The 19,532-nt window shown below is 42.7% G+C and overlaps 1 long non-coding RNA gene across 1 annotated transcript in view; it reads left to right on the forward strand.

Moving 5' to 3' along the window:
* Positions 1–18,537, forward strand: part of LOC138998525 (uncharacterized) — a 34,794-nt gene extending 16,257 nt beyond the window's left edge. The window contains exons 4-10 of the long non-coding RNA XR_011469181.1: positions 173–278; positions 457–553; positions 645–807; positions 2,178–2,334; positions 5,494–5,612; positions 6,449–6,488; positions 8,026–18,537. This is a non-coding gene — a long non-coding RNA (uncharacterized lncRNA). The remainder of the gene's footprint in view (positions 1–172; positions 279–456; positions 554–644; positions 808–2,177; positions 2,335–5,493; positions 5,613–6,448; positions 6,489–8,025) is intronic.
* The last annotated feature ends 995 nt before the right edge of the window (positions 18,538–19,532 follow it).

The following is a 19,532-nucleotide window of genomic DNA, read 5'->3' on the forward strand; positions in this document are numbered from 1 at the left end:
TTCTCTACATTTGTGCTAAAAGTGCTTGGGAGAGGTGAGAGTGAAAAATAGTCTGTTCAGTCATATATGTTGGTTAGCCCCATTCAACATCCCTGACCATCACAAATTTATTCTACTTTGTGCCCTGCTATCTACTTTGTATCTAAACTTGGCTCTGTTGTCCACTTTGCAGGAGTGAAAAGGAGGAAAGTGAATTTGTGACAAGTGAGGACAACCAACATCAGGAGCCTTTGTCTTTCAGTGGAGCTCCTTGTTCCCTGAGCTCAGCTGAACCACAGGTAAGAGGTTCTGGAACAAGAAGTGCTGTTTTAGGATGAGGCTCTAGCTGGGCTTAGAAAAACCTTGTGCACCTGGATTTCCAGCCCCGCCTGAGAATTAGGGAGCAAATAGCTTAAAAAGGTCATTTTGCCGAAGAGGAGGTGTGCGCCTTGCCTCACAGTGTTTCTCTCCCCTCAGGAGATGATGGTTCCCGAGGATGACACCACCGCCTCGAGTCCTCACGCAGTGCGCCCCACTTCCATCCCTGGCCCAGGAGCGTCCTGGAGACACGCGTGTAAGTCACAACTGTTGATCACAGTTGAACTGCCCTGTGATGCGATGCCACCGAGGTTCTAACCTGTTCTGCTTTCCTCCCGTGGCCCCAGGGGATGCCGGAACAGACTTGCTTCTGCCACCATCTGAAACACCCGCCAGCCAGGCCTCAGAGCGGCCCAGAGGAGCCTCTCGGGCGTGGCCATGGACACTCCCTGCCAGCTGACAGGACGAGCGCACGTGTCCACGGTGACCCAGCGGGTGATGGCGAGAACTGTAAGCAGCATGTTGACTGTTGTCCTTGTTGCTGTGGGACTGGCACCAGGAGATGGAAAGCTGGAGACCTTAATCCCGAAGCCCTGGACGTGCCGTTGCGAGGCCTCCTCCAGGGCTCCCATATATTTCTATTTTACTTATTATCGTAGCGTAGATTTAAAATGTATTCATTAAAAATAGTCTTTTTTTTAGATTTTAGGCAACATAGAAATTTGTTAAGTATGTAGTTATTACTTTATGTACCTTTGTTTCCCTTTTAATTTTACCCTGCCCCATGTCATCTAATGTCTTTTTATTTTTCAATTAGATTACATTCAATATTACTTTGTATTAGTTTCAGGTATACTCAAAAGTAAAGTGTCCCCTCAATGTTTCGGGTACCCACCAGGCCCCATATATACGGATCACAGTACAAACCGACTGTACTCCATACGCTATCATCTACTAATAGAGTTAGTGCGCACCCTTGTGGTGCTGCTCAGGCATTGTAGACAAGTAGTGTTTTAGGCGCTTACACTGGCCACGCATCTTCTCTGCATTAAACATGCTTTTATATTACTCCTTTTGAATTTATTCAACTAACTTGTTGAAAAAATTCCAATGAATTGGAATTACTCTGGCTAAAAATACTCCATTTATATATAGACTCAGAAGTTAGCTTTCCCCTCACTTTAGGTCCTTCTCTTTATTCTGCCTCCCCCTGTTTGAGACTTCACACTGCACAACACTGTTCAAAGCTGTAGACTATTAGGTGTCACTGTCTTTATTCTGCTCACTGACCCTGCAGAGAAGTTATTCTTCATCACTGCTCAGCAAAATCATATATGCTCACTGCTTAATCATCACTTGTACTTTTTCATTTCATTTTTCCAGCTTCCTTGCATTATTATAGTGTCACTGGATTTTAAGAGCTTGTTTTAACTAAAGATGTTAACCATTTCTCATGCATTGCGAATGATATACCATGTTTTTGTTACTATTTTACTCTGCTGTTTTACTTTTTGGTTGTATCAAACTTGTGCATTAAATATAATCATATTCTGTTTTATGCCTTTTGTGTTGGTGTTTTTCTTTTTAAAAAAGTTTACAATAGGATCATACATTTTTGTCTGTACTTCCTTCTACTTTTCATCACTTGTCATTTTATTTCTTTTTACACGAATCATTGCGACAGTTTAAAGCATTATATGCTGACATTATGCACCTTGACCTAAACCGTTAACCACTGATTTTAAATTCTCTATCGTTGAAATCCGAAAATTCAATCTGTTGACTCCGTGTTTCTGACTTTCTATTGATGCTTCAAAATTACTGATGCCTGTATTCTTATCTAGTCTATTGAGTTCTATTTCATTTCTTTTCTTTTTCAGAATATGCCCTGTCTATACTCGCACTTTTTCTGTCACTTGATGCTTAAAATTATTTTGCAAGTTGGGGAAACATGCAGTTTTATTTCATTTGCACCAAACTAATTAGATTAACTAGGAGACAATAATCTTTTAAGTGAGACTTCCTATACAACTACAGGTATGTCTTTCAATTTTTAATCAATTTGATACGTTGGCATACTGCTATTGTAGATTTTATTGTTGCCCATTTCATATAGTTATTTTCTTACTGTTATACAAAAGCCATTTGTGTATACTGGTGGCATGTCATTAATTCCAAAATTAGTGTATTCTTTTCAAAGTACCTATGTATGGGATTTTTAAAAATACATCCCAAGTACAATCTGCACGAGCACTTATATTTTCCCATCTCCCATCCAAGAAATAGCATCCAAGACCTAGTTTTGTATATTATATATTACCCTTTAGGGATGCCCGTCTTTCAAGCTTAATCATCAAGCAACCTGCTGAAAAGTAGAAATTAGTGATAAATCGAGTATCACAGAGATGAACCCAGTACCACCTATAACAGTGATGGCGAACCTTTTGAGCTTGGCGTGTCAGCATTTCGAAAAACCCTAATTTAACTCTGGTGCCATGTCACATAGAAATTTTTTGATATTCGCGACCATAGTGAAACATTTATATTTTATATATTTAAATGCCATTTAACAAAGAAAAATCAAAAGAGTTCATGTGTCACCTCTGACACATGTCATAGGTTTGCCATCACTGACCTATAATATACTGTGTTATGTGTTCAAATCAGCCCGTGAATCAAGCATTCCATTCCATTTTGTGTGTTAATTTATCTTTCTTTGACTTTGCAAACGTCCTTGGGTTTTTTTCCCTTGATTCTTGTGGAGGAAATCAGGCCATTGGCCCTGTAAAATCTACACATCTACCTCTAGATGGCATCCCTGTGGCTGTGTTAAATGTCTTGCTCCATTCTCCGTGGTAGTTTTAAATGCTTTACTGGACTGGTTAATTCTTTCACCATTGGTTATAGGAATATTATAGGAATACATCGCATTGTAGTTTATTATAAGGTCATTCCTGTATCACATCGTGTTTTGTATCAACCTTTCACTTATGAAAGGTTTTCATTTAAAAAATAGCATCTTCATTATTCCCTCTAAATAAGAGTAAAATTTATTCATATGATTAATTTCAACTATCAAAAATATAAATTTAAAAGGATATATAGGATGAATGCTTTCCCATTATTAACTAGGATATTGAATTTGATATTAGGGTCCCAAAGGTATTTTGCTAATATAATGCAATTAAAAAATTAACATTATGAGGTTCACTTAAATGGCTTGTAGCATAAAATTAATTTTAATCCCATTTAGATGTAAATAAAGCAAATAGTATTTGGTTTTTATTTACCTTTTATCTACCTAAATATCAAATCATAGGATTAGGGCTGTCAACATTGAGTTCCTAGCTCATGAACGTGGCCACTCTTTGATTTATATCTTTATAAATATCCTTCTGAGAGGAGTAAAAGTAGTTACCAGTTTCGTGAGGACAAAAGAAATACATTCAAAGAGTTCCGAAGTATTAAGTGATTTATTTATACACAAACAGCTAAAAAAAAAAAGGGCCTGGCCTAGCTGACCACAGTGCCTTTTTCTGGCCTTGGTAAAACTTGGGGAATTCCTCCAATACTGTGAGCAGGTTATTGACGTAGGACAGAGGGCTTGTAAAGAGTAGGAGTGGAGGAGGTGTTGGCCATAGATGCCAAATGTGAAAAAATAGTAAATGATGTAATACTTTGCAAAACCCAGAAGTGGATAATTGCCTGAGAAAATACAGACCAAGTTATCTGCAATCGTGGCGGGGGAGAGGATAGACAAATCCGGGAAAGATAAATTTAATAGTCAAGATACAATGAACTCGGCTCTCAGACTTACAGTAATTTCAGGTGTTTGGTGGCTTGAGCCCACAAAATCGTGATGGTGCGAGTGTAACATGTAAAGCTTGTATGCATAGGAATTTAGTATCCAGGGAGTTAATCTGCAGTAAATTCAGAGGACGACATCTTGTCATGTGCAGCCGTAAAAAGGATTGATGAGTGTTTATAATTGTGAAGTTTGAAGGTATGAATGGGACATAGGAAGTGAAGAGAGCAGAGTGGCATTTATGGTGCTTTTATCACAAACACTAGGATTACTGTGATGTCCTCAGTGCTGGCTTGAAACAGTTCTGTCAAATACAAGGAGGGAACTAGTTGTGGATTGAATGTGTGATGATTATGGGATCAGAAACAGAAGGGAGGGATTTAACCAGGTGTTCAAGGTACTGGTTACTGAAAATTTGCCTAATTACAAAATTACCTTTGGGGGGGGGGGGAATACTGGGAGTCGAGACTGGATACAGTGTCTCCATCAGGCTTTGACAATTCCTAAAACTAATTCAGAGCTCCTCTATGCTTTTATTTTCCCTCCATGATTTTTGGTAGCTCCTTTTAGGGTGATTAAAAAATATATATTGCAACTCATAAGGGAGATTCCATGTAATTTTACAGTCGGATGTCAAGAAGGTCATTTAAGTTAGCCCAATAGCCAGGCTGAAAAATTTTAAGGAAAAGTCTGATTGGCTACAAGGCTAGAAAACAGATGCGCAATTGGGTGGATGTAAGAATGGATGAAACTATACCTCAGGGGGCCATTGGTTGCAAAGCTGAAGAATGAATGTTTTGAAAAGCAATGGGTGGCATGGATTAATGTGCGGATTGAGAGATTCAATATGAAGTGAAGGTGGAGATGGTTAGTGGTGTGTGGAAGAGGATGTTGAATGCGTGAATCTTGTCTACATACGGATTTTTATGTGTTTGATGGCTAGATGGCTAGGTATTTATGGGTGAACATGGGAATCAGTGCATAGGTAATCTAATTACATGAGTGATAGCATCATGGATGGTTTTCAGGTTGTCTGACAGGTGGTTTGATGAGTAGATTGATGGATGGATGGTATAAGAATTTCATCATTGAAAATAGACACAGTAAAATCACATATAAAGTTGAATGAAAAGTGGATGGGCTAATGAGGCATACCAGCGAGTTTTTTATTTATAAAATACATTTAGTGATGAGGTTCTCAAAATACTGTGATGATAACAAAAAAGAAATCAAAACTCTCCGTAGCAAGATCACAAGAATAGTTTTTCTCTTAAATGATTTTTTTAAATTTAATAATGTGAGGTCTTCTAGGAGGAGGATCCAAGAGCGAACTTGACCTTGTGTTTTATGTTGGTGTATGCATATATCACATTTTCCCATATCTTCCACAGTTATAACTGAGGTGTTCCCAGTGTAAGAAGTGAGACATCTTAGATGCTGACATTTCTAGATCAATCCAAATTGTAGTTCTTGTTGATCAGTTCTGTGGATTTGATCTTCGAAAATGCTGGTAAGAATCAGTATCAGTGGTGTACTGTGTCTGTGATGTCCGATGTGATGTGGAAACCCAGTGTTCTGTTTGCAGTCGTTTAAAATCTAGAAGCGTCCGTGAATTCTGTAAAGCATTGGCTTGTCAAATGGTAGAGTGCTTGCCAATCAGATACCCTAGAACCGTGGTCAGCAAACTGGCTCTCCAGCCACAGCTCTTTGGCCCCTTGAGTGTGGCTCTTCCACAAAATACCACGTGCATGCGCGCACGTACAGTGCAATTGAAACTTCATGGCCCATGTGCAGAAGTCGGTTTTCGGCCTGGGCGAGTCTGTTTTGAAGAAGTACTGTTGATATTTGGCTCTGTTGACTAATGAGTTTGCTGACCACTGCCCTAGAAGGTATAAAAAGCCTCTTATACCTCCTCACCATAGAATGTGATACTTTCTAGGAAAAGACCATAACCTCTGTATGCTCAGTCAATCTTAAATTCATTCAAATGTTAAGATGTTTAGGGATAAACCCATGAATGGTGGATGGGTCGAGGAAGAGAAGGAAGGATATCAGGCAGGTGGGGGGAAGTGTCAAAGGGGGTTGTAAAAAGATAACCAGAAAGCAAATAGACAAGGAAGTGGCATTGGATGCAATTCGTATGGGCCTCAGTGACAGAAGTTGAGTTTTATTTCTCGGCGCCTGAGTTAAGCTATGGCTTAGTAGTAGTGGGTAGGCAGACGTGGAAGAATGTTCCAGAATATCGCCTTGGTGGGAGTTGGTTCTGACCCTTTCGTTTGATGAGTGCATGACGATTGTTCAAATATTGTGAAGCATTCCTTTTTTTTTTTTTTTTTGTCTCACAAGCATCTTCCATAAGCAAGGACCAAAGAGATTTTGACTGCAGGTAAGAGCATTAAGACTTAATATTCTCATGTTGAGATACCCTCTTGGCCGTATTGGTGATGGGTTCAATTCTTTGCTGAGTTATTTGACGCTACATTTGTGTTTTCCTCCAACCTATTATGTGGCCTCTGTGATTATGTTGAGGTTATAGCCTAACCCTGGGTTTTAGTTAGTAAAGAAGACTGAATAAGACTACAAATCAAAATACAGGCTTTTTTTTTCCAAGTGAAAACCATCAGAAATTGTACAAGAGGCATTCAGGAAAGCAGGGGAAATATATAATGTGGGTATTGCCCTAATGGGGTTAGATTTTTTTTGGAAAGCTTTCCATGAAATGTTATATATAATTTGCAGTGGATGTTATTAATATTTCCTTGGTACAATGGTACATCATCATTCTTTAGAAATATTTTTTACCTATTTCAGAGAGAAAGGGAGAGGGCAGAGAGATAGAAACATGAATAGGCTTCCTGCACGCCCCTTACTGGGGATTGAGCCCACAAACTGGGCATGTGCCTTGACTGAGAATCGAACTGTCACCTCCTGGTTCATGGGGTGAAGCTCAACCACTGAGCCACATACACCAGCCAGGCTGTCTCATCATCATTTTTAAATTTTATTTTTAAAAAATATATTTTTATTGATTTCAGAGAGGAAGGGAGAGAGAGAGAGAGAGAGAAACATCAATGATGAGACTCATTGATCAGCTGCCTCCTGCAGGCCCTCTGCTAGGGATCGAGCCTGCAACTCGGGCATGTTACATGATGGGAATCAAACAGTGATCTCCTGGCTCATGGGTCGACATCCAACCACTGAAGCATGCCAGCTGGGCCATTTTATGTCTAATGCTAAATTGAAATACAAATTATGAATAAGTAACACATGAAATGGAAGTTTCAGCAATGCATTTGTGGTTGAATGACCTGAAAATAATCAGGAATGGAAGGCGGGTACTCAAGTCACAGTCAAGGGGGGGGAGGGGGGTAAGGAGCAAAAAAAAATCATGGTTTCATCATTTTTGTGCACTGAAGCAAACTAAGTTTTTGTAGCTTGGAGATACTTAGCACCAAGCTCCTGGGTGTAGTTTTCCAGGGACTAGCAGTAACATCCTGGATTGCCACATGACCTCCCTGTGGTAGGAGGCATGGCCAGCTATATATATAAAAGCCTAAGCAACTGTTCGACAGGTCGCTATAACGTGTACTGACCACTACGGGGAGCAGACGCTCAATGCACAGGCATGGAAACATGGAACAGACTGATGAATCTCAGGGGGGAGAGGGGAGGGCAGGAAGAAATTAACCAAAGATCTTGCATGCATACTAGAGGCTCGGTGCACAGATTCGTGCACCACTGGGGTCCCTCGGCCTGGCCTGCGGGGATCCAGCTCTCCGACATCCCCCGAGGGTTCCCGAATTGCGAGAGGGCGCAGGCCAGGCTGAGGGACCCCAGTGGTGCACGAATCCGTGCACCGGGCCTCTAGTATAAGATAAACCTGTTTGTTTTCATTCGCGATATCTCCCTCTGTCCTCTCCCAGGTGGTGGACATGTGGACAACAGGACCCTAGGCACCTTCTGAAGTGATCCCATCCCCAGCATCACCCAGATGCTGTCTCGTTTCCCCCTCTGAGAAGCTCGCTGCGTCTCTGTTTCTCAAAAGGGCACGGCTTTCCTAGAACTGACCTGCTTGCCGGCAAGTAATTGCCTGGACTGTGACGTGCTTCTCTGTGCTCTGGATATATGTCATGTGATTTCTTCTATTGTCTTCTTGACCCTGTTGCATTTTGGGGGGTGGGGGTTGGAAGAATCCGTGTTTTCCTTTACAAATGGGAGTGAGCGATGGGGGTGGGAAATGTGATTGTGTAACCCACAGACACCCCCTTGGTGACCCCCACCCCCACCCCACAATCGTCAGGCTTTCTCATAAGCTACGTGTCTCCCACGGGCCATTTTGGTATCCTTCGTTCTGAATTGGAGACCACTGTTTTTTGTGTGGTTTTTTTTGGAAGTGGCCCAAACGAGATCCCCTTAATATTTGTGTTCCCACAATAAGCGATTGGTTGTTTTCCCTGTTCAGTGAGCCTGCTACGTTGCATTTTAGACCAGGAGTTGGCCTCGACCAACTCTTCCCCAGCGCCCCACCCATAGACCTGAGTGCCACCACCAGGTTGTGTTCAGGGGGAGCCAAGACCATTGCCCTGGCATGTTGAGCCACGGTGATACCATCTTGTAGATGACCGGTTCCTTGGTGTCCCCGGAATTGTCTTCTTTGGGGTCCGCGTGAACACCGCAAGGTACCGAAGCGATTTCAAGGTCAAATCTCCGTGGCCCTTCATTTTCGTGGGTTGTCCGTGCCACCGCCATGGGTGGAATGGAGATGACGGAGTTTATTGTCTTGTTTTCATTGTCTTGTTCCTGGAACATAAACTCCTCCATCTCGAGGGAACACCTAGCTCCAACGCCCAACTTATCTCAGTAACAGCTTTACGCCTCGTTCATTGAAACGGGGCAGCCAAGAATGAATGGGTTAAAAAAAAAAAAACGAATGGGTTATTACCCAGTTTAAAGTCGCCTGTGGTCATTCGTTGTCCACCTTCTACTTCTAGTTCCTAGGGGTGGGCAGTAGTTAACCATTTGTGGCATAGTGGCCAGTAACTGCTCTCGGCTTATATACGTTTATGTTGGGTTTATTTCACAAATACGCCATTGTGTGATGGTCTATGTTTGGCCACTTTTATGTTTTTTAAGTATATTGTGGACATATTCTCAAACCTATAGATCTCCTTTCCCTATGGACATTTTATTGGATGTAGTGCATATCACCATGGGTTCGTCCGTTTCTCTGCTTTGGGACACGTCGGTTACCTGTGTTTCTTTGTTTTTTGCCGCTGCATATAATGTTGTAATGTATATAATTATAGATCTATATTAATGCGCTCGTGCTCCTAATTCTCTTAGAACAGACTTCTAGATGTGACATTGTTGGACCCTTAGTTCTGCATGCTTTTGATTTCGGTAGATATTGTGAAATTGCCCTTGAAATTTTTCCCAGGCCTGCACACAGCTGTGGTGCGATGGCCGTGCTGATTTTCATACGGACGTGGACATCATGGGTATTATCGATAATTAGCCAATCTAATAGGTGAAAAATATTAAGCCCACTTTTTAAACAGTAAATGGCCCTAGATAAAATAGACCCAATAGTGATAGGTGATTTATTAACAGACGAACAAACAATAAGGCCATCTTTTTCCTCTAGTCCCAAGACTCATCCTGGTTGTCAGAGGTAAAATGCAGTGCCCTTTTCAAAATAGGATGCTTCTTGCAAGTTCGTAAACTTCCTACGTATACCTTATGCCAGTGTTGATTTCTTTGACTTTTTAGTTTGGAAATCTAGATTTAGAGTTTCAAGAATCATACAAAAGAACCGCCCCCCATAGGCTCTTCACCTCGGTTTTTTCTACTGTGTTGTGTTCTCTTTCTCTTACTTTCCCTCCAACTTAATATATTTTTTAATCCTCACCCGAGGATATTTTCCCATCAATTTTTAGAGAGAGTGGAAGAAAGGCAAAGACACAGAGAAATATCGATGTGAGAGAAACACATCGATTGGTTGCCTCTTGCACGCGCCCCAACCAGGGCCCGGGCCGGGGAGAAGCCTGCAATCACAGTATGTACTCTTGACCAGAATCGAACCCGGGACCCTTCCGTCCACAGGCCGACCCGCTATCCACTGAGCCAAACTGGCTAGGGCCCAACCTATTTTCTAGCATGCTCTTTTTACGTGCATTCTCTCCCTAGAAAACGCTTCTCTGTTTCAGGCACTCCTCTATTTCTAGAATTACCTTGTAAGAGTAGAGGTGCGATGGTAGCCCAATAAAGCATTCCGTTGCAAAAATACAGTCACTGCTCATGGCTTTCCATCACGAGAAGGGACAAAATCATACAATTGACGTGGCTAACTTCAGTGAGACCCACCTGTGCCCCCAGAATACTAGTGATACTACTATCTTCAAACTCTCCAACGTTTAAGAATTCTCCCTTGTGTATCTGTAGGCTAAGGATGATGGGTATTCCCCAAAGGGATGGTCGTTCTATTCGTCTCTAAGAACCCTCTTCCATCTTAGTATTGATCATCCAGAAAGACCCGTCTACTGATGAGTGGTGGATGGGTAGGAAGACTTGATGTTATGGAGATGGAGGGAGAGGTTAAAAATGACCCTAATCAGCAAGGGGGCTTCGGTGAATAGGTGATGGGCCTCCCTCTTGCTTTCCTTCTGCCTCTTCATCCCTTGTTTGGACTTCATTTAGGACGACTTCTTCTGACTTGATCACCTTTAAAAATAAATTACCGCTGTTGGTTCTATGTGGAGTAGGGATAGGTTCAACCAAAGCCTCGTAAAGAAAAAAATAGTGACTCATGGTTATCGTCATTCATCAAGACTCTAGGTCAGTGGTACCCAACCTTTCTTTGGCCACGCCCCCCCTAAGCATCTCTAAAATCCCCATTCCCCCCCCCCCCCCCATGACATAGAATTCTTCTTATTCAAAAAGTGAACTCTTATTCACATGGAGGAAACCTAAAAGGCCATGAACTTGGTCTTAAACAAACTTCCAAAGAACATGGCGTCCATGAAAGAGAAAAATAAAAGAACGAAAGGACAGTGGACGTACTGAGGAAACACTCACTAAGGAATTGTTAAAAAATAATAATATGAAGGGATATGAGAAAATAGCAAAGTCTCAAACCACATCATTGAGAACTGAGATGCATAAATATGTCACCATGTGTATTACAGACTGCCTATGAGGCCCCTAGAACTATGAGAAATGCAAAACATTCACTGTTAATAACTCATTCTCGAATTGCCCCCCTTAAAAATCACATTTCCCTCCAGTGGGCTGTGTGCCCCCCACTGGGAACCACTTCATTCATTTGTAAGACTCAGCGACATTCCCACCCACACCCCATTGTCTTAGCGGAGAGAGGGCCGATGTGCCGTGAGCATCAGAATGGATCTATTTGGGAGGAGACCCTTGTTGATGGGCACTGAGATCGTAAGTGTCTCGAAGGGTCACTTCAGGATCAGTGTGAGGAGCTGACGCAGTCGGGGGCCGTGGCTTTGTCTGCCCACATCCATGTTGTCTCTCTATCCTTATCACTCATACACTTCCCCATTTTGATTCTCCTTTTTTTTCCGTGGTGGTGTGTTCTGCCTCCTTTTCCCAAAATATATACCTAAGAGCTCCTAGTTGACAGGGACATTTTCCCCCCTCATTGTCGTATTTGATGCCGGAATGTCAGAAAGTAAGCATTTCGTGACCATTGGTTCAAAGAAAAATCTGTGTAGGAGTGAATGAGAGGGGTCAAAAGGAATCAGAGACGACATAGCAATAAAGAAGCAATATTATCATCCGCATAGATCCATGAGGTGTTTTTTTTTTTATTGGCTTGACTTTTTAAAATACATATGTACATATATTTCATACGTAAGTGACACCAGGCTGTGTTTGTCCCCCTTCTGTCCGGCTTATTTCACTTCACATAATGCCCTCAGCCGTCTCATCGTCTCCCCAATGAATTCCTTCCTTTTCCTATGCCTTGGCTATTGTAAATAATGTGTATATGAACGTAGTCGTATAGATAACTCTTGGAGATCCCTCCCTGTCCTGTGGCTGTCCGCCCAGGGTGACGGCTGCATGAGACGGTCGTTCCATTTTAATCTCTTGAGGAATCTTCGTGTTGTTTTCCAGTGGTCGTGCCCTCGTACCCGTGTATATTCCCACCCGTCGTGTACAAGGGTTTTCTCTACATACTCGTCAGTATGTATCTCCTGACTTTCTGATAATAGACATCCTAAGGGTGACATGGTACCTCATTGTGCCCTTGAATTGTCCTCTCGATCAATGATGTGGAGCCACTTTTTAAGTCCCTGGGGGCCATATTTATGTCTTGGGGGGGCGGAAAAGTGTCTGCTTAGGTCCTTGGTCCTTGTCCCTTTTTAAACCCGGGTCTGTTTTTTGTTTGTTTGTTTTTTTGTTTGTTTTGCCTATCGAGTTGAGCTCCTTGCATATGTTGGTTATGAACCTTTTATCAGATTTGTGGTTAACAAAATTATTTCCTTCCATCCTGTAGGTGGCCTTTCCCATGTGGTTATGGTCTCCTTTTCTGAGCAGATGTTTTTTAGTTTGATAGTGTCTCACTTGTTTAGTTTTGTTGGGGTTTTTTTGTTTGTTTGTTTATTGTTTTTTTTTTTTTTTTTGCTTTTGGTGTCAAATCCGAAAGATGATTGCTGAGATCAATGTCAGGGAATGTACTCCCTGTGTTTTTTTTTTCTCCTGTGAGTTTTAAACATCAGGATCTCCAGTTGTGTGTTGTCGCTGGTGTAAGATCGGAGTCCGGTCTCATCCTTTTTATTTATTTATTTTTTCGTTCTTTTTAAAATGTGGCTGCCCGGTGTTCGCAGCGTCATTGATCGAAGAGGCTACCCTTCCCCTATTACGAATTTTCGGCTCCTTAGCCGAAAAATTACCTGGCCATATGCGCAGAGCGTTGATTTCTGGCCTCTCCGTGCTGTTCCGTTGATCTCTGTGTCTGTGTTCACGCGCAAACCACACTGTTTTGATTATTGCAGCTTTAAAATATAGTCTGAAAGTAGGAAGTGTGATGCCTCTGTCTTCTGAGGTCTCATACAGATTTCAGGATTGCTTTTTCTATTTCTGTGAAAAGTGCCGTGGGGGTTTTGATAGTTTGCATCGACACTGTAGGTCACTTTGGGTAGTATGGCTGTTTTAACAATATTTATTCTTCCAGTCCGTGAACACAGAGTATCTTTGCATTTATTTGCGTTCTTTTCAAACGGTTGGTGTATAGAAACAGGACTGGTTTATGTATATTAATTTTGTATTCTGGAACTAAACTGAGATTATTTATTCTAAAAACAAAATTTTTTGGTGGCGTCTTGGGAAGTTTTCTATCTATATACGGTCATGTGCCACATAACAACAGTTCAGTTAGCCACTGACCACCCGTCTGTTGGGGGTCCCATAAGATTAGAATGGAGCTAAACAACTCCTCACGTAGTGATGTCATAGCTGTCATGATGTCATAGTGTGCCTCATTACTCATGTGTTTGTGGTGACACTCATGTAAATAAACCCACTGCCCTGCAGTTATATAAAAGTAAAGCAATACTCTTCCTGTAGTAGGCCACACCATTTAGGTTTTCAGTTTTTCACCGAGCGTAATGTCAGCTGTGGCCTTGTCTTATAGGACCTTCGTTATGTTGACGTACGTTCGTTTATACCCACTTTGCCAAGGATTTTTGTCATAAATAGATGTTGTGTTTTGTCAGGTGCTTTTCCTGTGTCTTATTCAGACGATTTTATGATGGTTTTAGTCCTCATTTTGTTAATGTGGTGTGTCACATGGATTGATTTATGGATGTTTTGACATCCATGGCCTATCCCTTTTAATAAATGTCACTTTGTAGTGGTGTCTGGCCCCTTTCAGTGTATTGTTGAATTTGGTTTGCTAATATATTGCTGAGGTCTTTGCATCTATGTTCACTTAGGGATATCGGCATGTAATTTTATTTTCTTGTATTGTTCTTGTCTGATTTTTGTATCAGGATAATGCTGGTGGAAGTGTTCCATTCTCTTCCCCCCACCCCCTTTTTTTTTGGAAGAGTTTGAGAAGGATTGCTATGAATTCTTCTTTAACTGTTTAGTAGAATTTACCAGTGAAACCATCTATTTCTAGACTTTGTGGGGCAGTTTTTGATTGCTGCCTCGGTCTCCTTTTATAGTAATCGACCTATTTAGATTTTCTATTTTTTCGTGGTTCCGTGTTGGTAGGTTGTATGTTTCTAGGGATTTGTCTGTGTCTTCTAGGTTGTTGAATTTGTGTGGTGTATAATTGTTCGTAGTGTAGTCATGTACCTCGTAACGATCTTTTGGTCAATGATGGACCACATAGACAAGGGTGGTCCCCTACGAATATAGGAGAGCTGAAAAATTCCTATTGCCTTGTGACCTGGTAGCCTTCCTAAAATTGTAGCACAACACATTAATGTTTATTGGCAGCCTCAGCCTATCAGCTAGAACTGCCCTGGGGCACTTCACCGGGGGACCCCTTGAGCGTCCCACAGACATCTTCCCCTTGTAAACCAATGGACGGACACTTGTGGTCCTTGTGCAAAGATGCTCTACTGCGGTAACGAGTCAGAACCCGTGAAGGAAAAACGAGTTTATGACTTAACAGGCCCCAGAGCATAGAAGTCCCGTGAGAGGGCGCACACACAGGAAGTCCTAGGGTAGAGAGAGAGAAACATCATGGGTCTGGGCTTCTGTTTTTCCTGGGGGCGTGAGGTTTTGCAGGCTCGCTCACTCTTTCATGGTGTATCCACACGGTAAGAGTGAGAATTTAACACACGGGAAGAGAAAAAAGCAAGGAGCCCACAGGGTCAGTTATCAGAATCAAGGAAGACCTAAAACAAAGGAACCTCCGTTGGTTGGGGGAGGGGGTGTGGGTCTTTATCTAGCGTGTGGCCAGCAATGTCTTCAAAACTACGTTAACACGCAGGAAAGAAACAGATGCCTAGATACAAAGACCATTCTGACAGATGGGAGGGGCCTTGGGGAGATAAAGGGGGAAGGGATTACGCAGTGCGAATCGAGTTAACAGCATAATCACGGGGATGTAACGTACAGCTTAGGGAATCCCGTCAGGAATATTCTGATAGCTCGGTCCAGTGTCCGATGGTTAGGAGTTTTATCCAGATGACCACTTAGTAAGTTAGGTAGCGTCTATAATCTACTGCCCGAAACTCACAATATTGTATGTCACCTGTAACTGAAAATTTAAAAAAAGAAGATTTAAAAAAGAAGATATGTCAGGCACTGGCATTACCCCCCCCCCCCCAAAAAAAATGCCACCTTTTGGGGCTCACACTACATGTTTGTGGTGATGCTGACGTAAAGAAGCCTGCTGGGCTGCCAGTCCATAAAGTACATAGCGCATATACATCCATAGTAGTAGGCCATGTCATGATGTCCGCGCAATAATGCCATCACCTAAGGACACATGTCTCAGAACATACCCTCCTCGTTAAGTGGCACATGACCGCGGTCTCTTGTGATCCTCTGTGCTATCGGTTGTCCTGTCTCCTCTTTTCATTTATAATTTTATTTGCGTCTTCTCTCTTACTTTCTTGGTAGGTATATGTAAACCTTTTTCTATTTTGGTTATCTTTAAAAAGAAAAACAGCTCTTCATTTCATTGATCTTTTCTATTATCTTTTTTTTTTTTTAATCCTCCCCCGAGGATATGTTTCCATTGATTTTTAGAGAGAGTGGAAGAGAGGGGGAAAGACACAGAGAAATATCGAAATGAGAGAAACATATCGATTGATTGGTTGCCTCCTGCACGAGCCTCGACCAGGGCCCGGGCTGGGGAGGAGCCTGAAACCGAGGTACATGCCCTTGACCGGAATCGAACCCAGGACCCTTTGGTCCTCGGGCCGACGCTCTATCCACTGAGCCTAACTGGCTAGGGCTTTATTATCTTTTTAGTCTCTCTTATTTTTTTTCCTGCTCTCATCTTTGTTACTTTCTCTTTATTATTATGTAAATTCTTTGTTGTTTAAAGTATTACATAAGTCTCCTTTTTCCCCCCATGGACTTCTCCCCGGCCGCCTCCACCCCCTTTGTTACTTTCTTTCTTCTGCTAACTTTGGGATTCCTTTGTTTTTATTTTTTTGTAGTTTCTTGATGTGAACTTAGTTTGTTTGAGATATTTTTCTTAATGTAGGTGTTTATTACAATAAACTTCTTGCTTAGAGCTGTGTTTGCCGCGTACCGTACATTTGGGTACGTGATGTTTTTGCTTGCCTCGAGATAGTTTTTATGTCTTCGTTTCTTCTTTGACCCGTTGGTGGTTCCCCCTGTTTTAGGGATGAAAATTGACCTTGTGGGCTAGAGTGATCTTGGTTGGCAGTGTTTTCTTTCAGCACTTTGTCTACGTCATCCCGCTGCCTTCCTGTTCTGCAACGCTTTCGCTGAGAATCGTGCTGCTGGTCTGAACAAGTTGCTTTCTCTTGCTGCTTTTAAGATTCTCTGCTACTCTTTCGCTTGCGACTAACTGATTAGAATACATCTTGGTGTCGGGCCTCCTCGGAGCCCTTTCTCAGTGCCTTCAGGATTCCCGGACGGGAATGCCTCTTCCTTATGAGGGTTGTGTTCTGTAGCCAATACTAATGTAAATAGCCCTGCTGCCCCTTTCTGTATCTCTCCTTCCTGGACTACTGTGATGCGTGCACGAGTCCATTGGTGTCCCCTAAAATCCCTTCAGCTGTCCTCACTTTCCATGCCATTTTTTTTTTCTTTTGGCCTCTCCGATGGGATGAATTCCCCGGCCCCCACCTTGCGCCCGTCCTTTCTCCCACGTCATCTCCTCTGCTGTCGAACCCCTCTCTCGAACGTCTCGGCGTAGTCAGAGTGCTCTTTAGTTCTGAGATTTCTGTTTGATACTTAAAAACTTCCGCCCCGGCGGGCCCCTCTTGTCATGCCTCTGCATTGCTCTTCTGACCTCAGTGAGCCTCTTTACGAATCTCCCTTTCAACTCTCACCAGGTTAGGCATCTGATTTTACACTCTGAACCAGGGAAGTCCCTTCCCGCCATTTTATTCAGATCTGTGTCTGGAGGTCGTCCTTTTGTTTGGAACATAGGGTCATTGGTTGCTTAATGTTCCTCGAGTCTCCCGTGTTGTTTCCATGGGTTAGGTAACGAAGCCACCCTCCGGGTCTTGACAGAATGATCCGATGTAGACGAACCTTGGCCATCGGCCCTGTCCCAGGTTCCTGGTTATCTCTCCACCCTTGTGATGGTCCAAGCCTTTTTTTTTCCCCATGGCCCCCAGTACTTGTGGGTGCGCCTCCGGGTTCCCAAGGGGCGATTCCCAGTCACCACCTAAGAGAAACTGTCCCTCAGGAAAAAGGGGAGTTGCTGCCATTTTTGTTACCCCGACCGAGACATATGCCTAGTCCTGTGATCTTAAGAGAAATCGAGAAATAGCCTTCTCTTGGAACGCAGCCGACGGATGCCATGTTGAGCCCAATGAAGCTGCTTTTTTCCACGTTGGCTCGTTTGTTTGTTACCTGCATTGGAGGGTTCTGGGGAGAGAAAGAGAACCAACAACCTGCTTAGCTTAAAATGAAATGGGGCTACTTCTTACCGGACAGTCAACTAAACTATAGATGTATGGTTCCTTGAAACGTATACGACCAAGTTAGGGCTAATCTTCTACGAAAAAACTACCCACAAATTAATTCTTAAAAAAGGCCAGCATCCCAGTATCAGTGCTGGCAAGCCCATAAGTGCTCAGCTCCTAAAAGAAAAAGTATTGCGAGTGGCCAAGAGCATATAAAATTACGCCCAACCACACACCCATCTTGATGATGAAGCAGTTACAGCTATCGAATAATAATTACAAATAGCGACAGAGCAAATACGCGTGCGTGCACACAGATAGGCGCGCGCCCACAAGGGAACAAATCTTCCATGGGCTGTCATTTTTCACCTATTCGATTAAGAGGTACCAAGTGTGGAGAAATTTGAACTCCTGGGAAATAGGTATTGGATGGAAATTAGCACATTTTGACTCCCAATTTTAGTCTTAGAAATTTTACCTATAGGATGTAATAGGTATTGTTCAAAAATGTGTGTAAACTCTCAAGGGTACTCCCCGCAGCCTTCGTTATACTTGTGAATTTGTGAGTAACCTGTTAATCCGTCGCCGTGCTTGGAGACTTGGTGACGAGTCATCTATCCAATTGGCTTGTATTCAGTTACTTAATAGTCATGTGTGTTCAAAGTAATGGATATGAAAATCCAGGCGTGTGTTTCTTTTTCAAAAGCTTATTTTCCCACCCGTGATTGAGTGACTGTGTTTTAGGCTTCAACATTGTGTTTTGTTCATGTGAAATGATATATGTATGCGCTTCTTTGGATATGGTCAATAAACTAACTTTATAGGAAGAACATTCAAAAATGGTGATAGTTTGAGTTTTTGGTCATTTTTTACTGTTCTATGTGTGGGAGTGATGTGTGCCGTTTCAAAAATAAGTATTTCAATCACATAGATAGCACTTAATTGAGTTCTTAGATGTACCACATGCTGAGATAAACACGATTTCATGGATTACCTCATTGAATACTTATAATCGCCATTATCCCTTTTTTTAAAAAAAACAGAGGTTAAGTTTGAGGTTGGGTTTGACCGGTGTACTTCGTCCTACTATCCACAACTGACTATAACCCACCTAACCTCACAACCTCTGGAAGGTGATCATGAAAAATACTACTATTTGGCTAAATCGATGGCGCGAAACCACACTTTGGGGAGAAACGCACATTTCCGAGGTCATGTTCGGTCTCCCTTTGCCTTTAGGGTCAGACCCCTGAGAATTCTCAAGTGCAGTCCCTCGGGCTAAGAGGTCTAAGTATTGAGATGTGCCGGGAACAGGAGAGAGACAGGAACGGAGCATTGATTTGTGCCCAATTTTGTGGCGTCAAGAAGTTACAAAGAACAACCGCTACAGCTAGGGGGCGCCCATGCTTAGGAAAGGGGCCCCTGGGCTCCTCAGGAGAACAGGCCATCAAACACTGGGTGCCATGGGGACACAGGTCGAAGCCCAAGAGAAATGGCCAATAAGAGGAGTATCACTAAAGGGGAGAAAACCAACTTCGGAATAGACACGATGACGCAATGCCAGCGCCAGTACTGCAGATAGCGGGGGGCGTGCCCCGCCCCCCCCCCCCCCCACACACACAACATCCATGTCGTCATCTGTTGGAATATTTTTCCAATGGTGCTTTATGACCACGCGGTCTGGGATTCCCTGGCCCCTTGGTGTATGTTTTCCATAATTATTCAACCCCCCTCCCCACCGCCCCGTCCCCAGTGTTCTGTCTGCATTCCAGCACTTTTCTGAACGTGACATGTTGCGTCTTGCAAGGACAATGGATGGGGAAGTCTGATCCGGC

Source organism: Myotis yumanensis, unplaced genomic scaffold (genome assembly GCF_028538775.1).
Source record: "Myotis yumanensis isolate MYYU_CA2020_CCGP unplaced genomic scaffold, mMyoYum1.0.hap1 SCAF_20, whole genome shotgun sequence".
NCBI classification, from domain to species: domain Eukaryota; kingdom Metazoa; phylum Chordata; class Mammalia; order Chiroptera; family Vespertilionidae; genus Myotis; species Myotis yumanensis.